A 10063-nucleotide genomic window follows, 5' to 3' on the forward strand; every position below is an offset into this window, starting at 1 on the left:
TACATGCACTGCAGGACAGCAATTTTATAATGGTATCTCTGACTTGTATGTGTTACACACTAGAGATTCTCTTTATGATGCTAAACTATAATGAATCACACACAAAAAGAAAAAGGAAAAAGATATAATGCAGAACACAGACTGACATGTAAATCCAGAGATTCATGGGTGGGATAAAGCAAGCTGAAACAGCAACCTCAGGCATGTTGTTTATATAAAGAAAAAGCAACTTTAAATCATATGGGTAACACCAGTTGGCTTTCATCCGTTAGTTCTTTGCCTTTGTCATTTGCCCAGCACAATTGCTACATTAGCAAGATAGTCAGCAATGAAAACTCACTCCTGAAATAATACAGACAGAAAGGGGAAGGCAAGGTCAAAAAAGAAAAAAAGAACTAAAAAAAGCACCTAAAGATTCAATTAAGAAAAAAAGCCAAACAAACCGAATTAATGGTTAAATGGTCAGTTCTACATCCATGATGGAAGCGAGTCTGTGATCACCTAAACTGTTACTAAAACCAGCTTGATTTCAGTGGAAAAGAGTGGGGCCCTTATTCAGCACCATAACGTATTAAGAGGTAGTTGGTGTGCATGCTCTGAGCAGATGTTGCTCCCAGATCCCTGCTGCTTGTGCACTGCAAATTATGGGCCAGATTTACAACAGTATTTGGGGATTTAAGCATATTACTCCATGTCACATGGGATTGGCAGGAATGCCAAACAAGGTTACACCTCTTATTTAGGTTATATTCTCATAGCAGTTGGAGATTCTCCTGAAGGCTGCGTCTTTAACGTCTCCAGGGCAATGAGTGCTTTACTTTCCTATACTTCACGAATCCACATGCAGTGCTGGCACCAAAACCAGAATAATGACGCCAGTAAGTGAAGGAAATAGCCATAGCTACGCTGACACAAGGAAGACATTTCTGTTAGTCTGAAACCTGATACTCCTGGGCAATATTCCTTCTCTACCTAATTAATATTTTTCAACGTTTTAAAATTATTTTTTCCTGTTTGCAATAAGAGATTGCATGAACAGTAAAAAAAAAAGTCATCAAAATAAGCCACATGGGCTGCCCTCAACAAACAAGGAAATTCCAAATTAAGAGATACCACTAAGCTCTGGAAACCTGACAATATTAAGAACAGTGGAGGTGAACTAAGGGCAAAGTAAGGACTTTAAATATAACTGTTCTTTGCTAGTATCTATTTTGCCCTTTTGTTCTTTTTGTCCTTGTTAGCACGACAAAGCCACAAAGTGCTAGTATGTGCTAGAGTCACAGAGCAACGTCTGATATGTGTGCCACGACATGTGGTGGAGCACTGGAGTACCTACACTGCTCTGTCACTATAATTTGAATATATCAAAATATTAATAAAACTCCTCTCTGTATAGCAAAATAAGAAGATGCACCTGAGTTTAGGAACACGTGTAGTTCTATGCCTGCTTACAACTCACAAGCCTGATGCTGCAACGAGTATGTTTTCCTCTGAAAGCTGAGCAAGAAAGAACACAAACAAACACAAGGTATGTCTGGATCACACCTTCGTTTAGAACTAAAACCACAGTAACTCTGTGGTTAGTCTTCTGGAAGCATTCTTAAAAAACAAACAAAAAAATCCCAAACGTGTGGTCTCTGAAGCAAGAACAGAAACCTCACCGCGCCCGTTCTGCTCTTGTGTAAACGTATCTTAACATCCATGGGGAGATTTCTCACAGAAACACGAGGTGACATGACCAAGGTCTTGCACCAAAGCAGCTCCAACACCAGCGACTGGGTTTTCCCACCCCAGGAACCACTGCCGACACCCCAGGGCTGCAGGAGGCCCGAACCCCTCGCAGAGGGTTGCGGGGAGGTCAGGCCCCAGTTACCTCCAGCTCCCCAGCCCTTGGGTGCTCACCAGGGGCGGGCGAAAGAGCTGGAAACACCTGAAGACAGACCCAGGCGCCCTTTGTAAGGCCCCGGGGAGAGGCACGGCCATCGCCTCAGAATCTGGCAATGCTGGGGGCACTGGGATCTCCCAAGGGGCCTTCCCCCTTCCTGCAAGGCCTGAGGGGAGGGACAGGCCGCGGCCTCCCCGCTGCTGAGAAGGCGGGTAACGGGACGCTGAGGAAAAGCCGCCCCGCCCGGTCCCGGGTCACAGCTGAGGCGGCGGAGGCCCCCGCCCCGCCCCGCCCGAACGGCCGTTGCGGGGGAGGGGATCGGCCGCGCGCCGGCGGACCCGGTTGCCGCAGCAACCGGCAGACGCCGTCCCGCGCCCGAGGGACCGCCGCCGCCGCCCCGGGGGTGAGCGGCCACCGGCCCCGCCAGCCGCCGCAGCGCCCCGCCACCGCCTCACGGGGAGGCGCCTCCCTCAGCGCGGAGGCCGCCCCGCCGGCGCTCCTCAGGGGGCGGCGACGCCTGCAGCACTCACTCACCCACGGACGTGCCTTCCCGCCGGGAAATGGCCTCCACAGCTCGGCCAGGTCACTCCTCCCGCGGCCCCCCCCGGTCCCGGTCGCCTTCCCGCCGCTCCTCCGGCCCACAGCCCGGTGGGGGCCGCCGCTCCTTTCTCCGTGCCGGCTCCAGGTGCTGCCCGACCTTCCCCGCCCCGGGGGCGGCTTCGCCCCTCGCCGAGCTCCACCTGCCTCCCGCTGGCTGCCCCGCGTATGGTGTCCCGTCCCCCCCGCCCGAGGGACTGCCCCATATCTGGCTGTTGTAGCAGATGGCTGTGATTAAAGAGTGTGATTAACGTGGAGGAACCTCTGCAGGAACTTGGCAGCAGGACAGGTGATGGTTAGCGTGGCTCCCACTGTATTCCCGGTTACGTAAAGCTGAGGTGAACAAAAGTTTCTTTGTTCCTCTGTGCATATACTGCAACACACTTTACTCATAACCCTCTATTTAAGCTGTGGATATCATCAGGCTCAAGCACTTCAGCCCTTCAGAAAATTTGCATCACAGGCACAGATTAGAAAACAGGAGAGCCAGCAAGGCAAGCAGTAGCCAGCAGAGACGATAGACCCCGATGCTCCCCGCTTGCAAGCTGTGCCCCTGCTCCTGCGGAAAAACAAAGCTTCCCTACAATAATCTGCCTAAAGAAAAATAATCGGGTAATCACTTTGACCTTAATCATATGAAGTGGGATGATTAGCCAGACATCAAGAAAGATGAGTTGGTCTGCCATTTCTTGTGCTGTATCAGCCCACCCTGGGCTATCTCCGGTAGTTAAAAAGAAGGCAACTAGTCCTAAGAATAAGTTTAGCCAATCGTATGCTGACGGGTTAGGGCCAGGGTAAATCTTGCTCAATTCCATGGCTGCACAGATGATGCCCTGGAACATGAGCTTTGAATAGTGTTGATACAAAGCTGCAAGTGTTACAAGCCTATTGATTGCAGCTGCCGGCAATTTCGTTGTCCATGTGACATCCATGAGTTAACGGAAAGAACAGGGAAACTCACAGATTCACATGGTCTAAGAGCAGAAAGGACTATGAAAAACATCCAGCTCCATCAATCTCCTTACATGCACAGACCGCGCCATTTACCCCAGAAGCTGGGGGAAATAGTATCTTTTAAGTAGCTAACTAGCTGTGAATATTTCAGGTGATGGCGAGTTCATCACTTGATAAGCTGTTCCACTGCTCTATGATCCCCTTCACTAGGTAATTGTGTGATTGTGGTGGTTTTAAAACTCACCTGCCAGCTTTGCAGGCAGTAAATCTTGTTCTGCTTTTGTCAGTATTGTTGCAAAGCCATTCACTATCAGGTGCTCGTTAAAGGTGTGTGTAGATACACACAGTGATCAAGTCACCTCTTAACCTTCTTTTCAATTAAGCTGAGTAAGTTAAGCTCCTTAAACCTTACATCATTAATGCTTGTTTTCCAGGGCCTGGATCATTTTTGTGGCCCTTCTTTGAACTCTTTAGCATTTCCACATCCTTCTTTAAGAAGAGGGATGAAAACCAGATACGATGTCCTCTTGCTCATCTCACCAATTCATTGCAGAAGCAAAAGAGAAACTTCTTGATAGTCATTTTTGGGTATCCAAGGACCATCCTAAGCTTTTTTCCCCGCCCCTCCTCTTTTTGAGGCAGCATTGTATTATAGAGAAGATTTTAATTTCTTTCAGTGCGGTGTTTTCATTCGGTTTGACATGCAGTAGGCAGAGTAGAAACTCTGTCTTTAGTAGTTCATAGTCATTTGAGGGAGAGAAAACAGCCCATATGATCTATGTTCTCATCTGTTGTATTTTCTGGTGTTCTACAAGTAGTTTTGTTGATACCAGTATGTACAACACTGATATGCATATAGGATTGCAGGCTTTGCACTAGTAGGAGAGAACACAGTGAATAAATAAGGAAAAAAATATAGAGACAAATCGTTATTTAGGTCCCTAAGCAACTGACAGACCTAGCTCTCATTTCTATCTTACTGATGGAAATACATTCATACACAGTACTACAAACATGGTATTGTCTCTATAATTATGATATTAAAATAGATATTTTAGAGATTTGTATATACTTTTATGATGATAGATTATTAAATCCTAAATACAGACCTTAATCCCACAAACCACTTGATTTTAATTTGTGTACAACAAGACTGGAATTAGGTTATGCTTTAATGTGTTTTGCAAGATCTGGCCTAAACGAGGACAGTTCTTGAATTCCAGATAGTCTTCAGGATCAGCTTCAAAAAGAGAAAAAATGGAAAACACTTATGTTTTCCAAGCTGTGTTCCCCTTTCACTAATACCAGCATACAGACTAGCTTCAGCAGACTTTCAGGGATGCAACAAGACTGAATTTGGCCCTTGGGAATAACTTCAGCAGGTTGACTTAGGCGATCTGATATGGAAAATATTCTCAAGCGTTGGCGTGTCACAGTTCTTAAAATATTAAGTCACTGAAAATGCCTACGTAAACAGAGTGTCTTAAGGAGAGAATCATAGCTTCTGGCTTCAGAGTCTCTTGCCCTTTCTTCTTCTTAAATAGGCTTATTTTCCCTTCCCTTTTTCTTCTTCATCTCTTCCCTGACCTTATTCCTTGCGAACGAGGCCTACCTTCAGAGAACCTGTTTTACAAGGGGTAATAACATTGGAGGCCAGTAGCCGTACTGAGTACAATTCTGATTGCGTTCTTCATTCAGACATGGAAGCTGATGAACTGCAGAAACAGTGTTATGTAGTTTCGGCATAGCTACTGAACGGCATACATTTACAATTAGCCAGTATGATTTTCACTTTGTGGAAACAAGTCCTTCCTTTCTCTTTCTAATTCTAACAAGTCCTCATTGATTTTTGTATGTAAATATTAGTCCTGCAGAAAACACCAAATCTTATTCTCGGTTATTAAAGATGTAGAACATGATGGGAATCAGTGGAATTTTGCCCATGCTATCTTCCCAATGTGTTATAAAAAGTAAAGCATAAGGTCATTCTTTACATCTCTTAATCCTTGTTTTCATTTCCTGAGATTGCCAACAAGCAATCAATTTATGCCAGAGAGAGAGAGGTATTTTGTTTGTCTGCTACTGCTTAGCTGACGAATTTTCAATGTTACATTGGCCTTTTACACGGGTGACATTGCAGTTTATTGCTTGAGAACAGCAAAAGTATGGAAGTGTGTTATGAGGTTTTTATGACAAATCTTGAGAGCAAAACTTGCATAGGTTGTGGTGTTTGAGATACTCTTACAGATCGCACGTGATCACTGTATACAATGAAAGAGGCTATGTTAACAGGAATACATCATGTCTTTCACAGAGCAGGAGTTGCAGGTATGCAAATCATGACCCTGTGTCAACTTTTTTTAAATTGTATTTTGCCCTCTGAAAATAAATAGCTTTATTTTCTATAACAATCTCTTTCTGATCATCTTTTGAGTTATTGGCAAGTCTATATAATATTTTTGGGTATCAGAATATGCAAGATGACTATTCATCTCTTGTTTGCATAGGCTATAACAAGGTTCATTTCTCTCTTTTCTTTTACAGATGCTAAATAGTTTAGGCAGCAAGAGAAGTAGTTCAAGATGGTTGCTAACTAACAGTTTGTTATCAGCTTTCTTGATTCCTTTGATCATTTGTGACATCAATTTTTGAAATACATTCTCAGAATATATATTTTGTATCTAAGAAACTTTTATTTTGACATCTCCTTAGATATCTTTTGATTCTTTCAGAAAAATGTTGTCATGGTACTTTCTTAAAGACTGCATTGTGCTCAATAGTCTGAGTTTTGCTCTTAGCGCTTCTGATTTATCTCCCTCGTTCTCTGTGAATATAGCTCACATTATCTCCTCTGGTGCATGGAACACATCTATTTTTACAGGCCAGTCAGAATATTCTCTCCAGAAATTCACATGTTGCTCCTTGGATCACACTGCTATACCTTTCTCTCACATTACCTCTCCTTTGTTTCCAATTTAGTTGAATATAAGTAATTAAGCATCTGGATATGTTCAGAAACTAAGATGGTATAGTGGGTAGCAAATAAATCTTTAGGTGTGCAGAGAGCTTCTAAGTACAGCGATGGATTCTCTCTTTAACATGCAGCTCCTTATAGAGGGCAAGGTAGAGTTGCACTAAGGTGACCAGATTTTTCAATTAGAAAGGTCGTGCTTTGGTATTGGCAACTTTAAAATCCCCGAAGTAAACCAGGCGTATTAACCAGTCCTGTGATTTGTACAGACGAAATCACGATATGAAACCACAAAGCTGCCAAACTATTTCTGTATGGTTCAGCCAACCGTAGGGAAAATGTCTGGTAGGTACCTTCTCTCTCCTCTTCCACACCCTTCCCTATAGGCAGGAACATGGTTTTGTTCTGCATATATTGAGTCATCCAGTTGTTGTACTTACCTTGTAATGTCATTCTCTAGCATGTTAAGACAAGCTTTAGCCTTCAATAATAGTTGGCCCAGAACACATACTCCTTTTATGATTAGAATTAAACCAAACTACAGAAATCATTGTGTTGGCATAACAATGTATTTTGTTAAAACAATCTTTATATCCAGTCTGGAATGACGAATACCAGAACATGTTTATCATTCTAAGGAGAAACAGAGTGAAAATGAGTAAAGATGAAAAAGAGGATTATCCCATAAAGCTATAACACGGTAGTCTGAGCAAGCTTACCAAAAGGAAGCTCAGTCCATCCTCAAGTGGTCTTTATGGCTCTGTACTCATAGCTTGCTCCCTGTGTTATTGTGGTGAGGCTGAAGACATCTGCTAACATACTAATCCTGGAATGTTTCAATTTATTATTTCAGTAAAGACTTGATGAATCATCAGGGTCTAGAGACTGCTCAGAAAAGAACACTAATTCTGTCCACAGTATATTTTGCATTTTGACAACATTTTACGTTACTGAAGTTTCCTGTGATCAGACTCCTAGTTTCCTGTCTATTAAACTAATACTCTGTTAGACCTTGATGCCACTAATTTCCTGCTAATGAAGAGATGAAGTTTATTTAAGGTAGTGGGCAATTTTGCAACTATAGGTTTAGAATTAGTAAGACAAAGCTTTAATTTGCCACCAATGGCAAGACAGCCTTCACTTTGAATAGAATCAATTCTAAGAAAACAAATATACTTGCTTTATGTACAGGCTTTGATCAACTGGTGTGAGACATGAAGCACAGGAAAGACAACAGCAACGTTCAGCGAAGTTCATCAGCAACACTCAGTATGTGAGGGAAATGCCATACAAGACGGATTCAGTCTCTGGTAGGCCAGAAAGCAATAGAGGAAACCACTGCAGCATATGTTAAAAGTTATTTCCACTTGGTTATATTAAGTCTGAGAATATTCTTTTAAGATGGCTATTTCTAAATTATGCAATTTTATTTCATTACCTTATATTGTAGCATTTGTAAAAAGCAACAGAAAGTCACGCAGTGACCTTTCCATCAGAATCTTTGTTCTGTACAGAACTGCATTTATTTTATGCAGGGCTTAATAATATTTCAATACTTTAATATATGTATTTCAAATGGATCCTTAAAGTCATATCTGCTTATTGCACTATCACAAGTAGAATTCCTGCTCCTAGCCTTAAAATACTATTCACAATTCAGTAACACTTACCAGCCTTTGTAAGGATTAGGCCCCAGTAGCCCACTTGCTGTTTAAATACAGTAAAAGACTGTGACTACTCCTAATTGCTTACTAAGCAGCGATAGCTATTCAAGAGAGCATCTGGAGCCTCTTCTGCTTCATGCATCATCAAAATAATTCTCAGCTAAATTCTGAATGCTAGTCTTTATTACTGGTAATTATGTAAGAGGCAGAGAGATCACATTATGAATTTTACAGCCAAGATGAAATTTGAAAAGATGGCAGTTAAATCATCTGTTGATTTGCAGATTGGGCCAGTTTGATATGGAGTCACTGAAAGCAAATTTAGAACTCTGCAGAGCCGTTTATACAGTCCCTCCATTGACTTGTTACATTTTAATAGATTTTTAAACTAACTAAAATGGCAAAACTAAAGCAGTAAAGGAAACATCCAGAAAGAATGCTAGAATTATATTGCTATACTGAAATAAGTGTATCTGTTTGCAGCTGCTATCTTATTGTCAATAATTTAAAAGCCTAAAGGGGAGGAGGGAAAATTGAGCAGCGTAGGGGCTTTTGTTAGGAACAGCACACTATACAGTCTGTCTCCAGTACGTAAATTAAGATCGTTTCTTTGGCAGGCAAGTCTACTTACTCAGGCAGGTGCAAACTATAATATTTATGGGCAAGACTGTGAATCTATTGCTTGTATTTTTGAGAAGGTACACAGAACTATTACCACCAATTTCATTATAGTTGTTTACTCTCTGTAAACAACTGCTGATCTGCAAGGGACTTGCAACCTGGGTCTGACAGCCCAATTTCTGGCAGAAAGAGTTTTGTAAGTAAATAAAGGTTGCAGGAATTAGCAATTTTTGAAGACTTTGGATCAAATTTAAATGTTTCAGAACTTCAGAAAAAACTTGGCTCCGACCAAGATAGACTACTAACTGAATGCTATAAGGGCAAACTTTGTAGCATACATTCAGATAAAGACTCAGTGAGAAAAATGTAAAGTTTCTTTTATTCACTGCTTTTGGGGGTAGCACTGTGAGTACCAGCCAAGATCCAAAGGCTAGACAAACTATGCATTATACAAATACAATGTCCATAAGATGCAAACTATGAGAATTTGCTTGCTTTTTAAGTTGAGCAGTATTTTAGCTTCCTGATTTTTAGTAGAAACGGTGGGTTTTAACTTCCACAATAGTTTTTCTAGTAAATGCACAGTAAAGCTTAACTCTGGTTTCAGAGCCACAGTAATACAGAAAGTATATGTTTGTATACTGTGCAAATTCTCGGTGTGCTCGGTGTCAAACAGTAATTTTGTCTGGCACTAAATTTCCAGTCACATGTGATCTGTGCTGGTCAAGTAGCTCTTGGGGGAAGTTTAACAGGCCAGAAGCAGAAGGTGTCTTTACACCTACTACAGTTGGCAGGACAGTGCTTTGGATTCTGGCACATAATAATTTAGCTTTATAGGCCACGCTGACAGCAAGCTTTATGCCTTGCTGGTACACACTCTGCCACCGCTCCTTTTTTCCCCTTTATTCCACTATGCCAAGTATTTGTGGAGGATAGAGGCTGCTATGTGATGTTGATATTAGCCAGAGATTCCCTTTTTCTCGGGAGAATGCTGAAGCAGGTGAATCTAGTGGGTCTGGTCATTCCACTTGATCAAAGTAATGATGAGAGCATTAAAACAGGAAAACCAAACCAAACACCAAATAGCTGTGCAGTCAGACTGATCATCAAGACCACTGTGCAGTTGCACAGCAAGACCACTTTCACTGATGGCAGCATTTCTGCAGTGTTTTGGCACAAGAATAATCGGAAAACTATTTGGTTTTATTGTCCAGGATGAGTTTTCCTCAGAAGTAAGACAAGGAGAACAGAAAACTCCATGGAAGGCATTAGCTCCCTCATTTTATAGATTTTATCTCTGGGATTTAGCAGTGGCATCTTTAAATACAATACTAGGCTCCAATAAACCATTGCAGTGTTTGTTATTTATAT

At 42.0% G+C, this 10063-nt stretch overlaps 1 long non-coding RNA gene across 1 annotated transcript; it reads left to right on the top strand.

The window, feature by feature from the left end:
- The first annotated feature begins 2416 nt into the window (after positions 1 to 2416).
- LOC142419648 (uncharacterized) lies at positions 2417 to 7671 on the top strand. Its single transcript, XR_012778613.1, has 3 exons — positions 2417 to 2771; positions 2891 to 3094; positions 7599 to 7671. It is a non-coding gene; the product is annotated as an uncharacterized LOC142419648 (long non-coding RNA).
- The last annotated feature ends 2392 nt before the right edge of the window (positions 7672 to 10063 follow it).

This window comes from Mycteria americana, chromosome 22 (genome assembly GCF_035582795.1).
Source record: "Mycteria americana isolate JAX WOST 10 ecotype Jacksonville Zoo and Gardens chromosome 22, USCA_MyAme_1.0, whole genome shotgun sequence".
Taxonomy (NCBI): Eukaryota; Metazoa; Chordata; class Aves; order Ciconiiformes; family Ciconiidae; genus Mycteria; species Mycteria americana.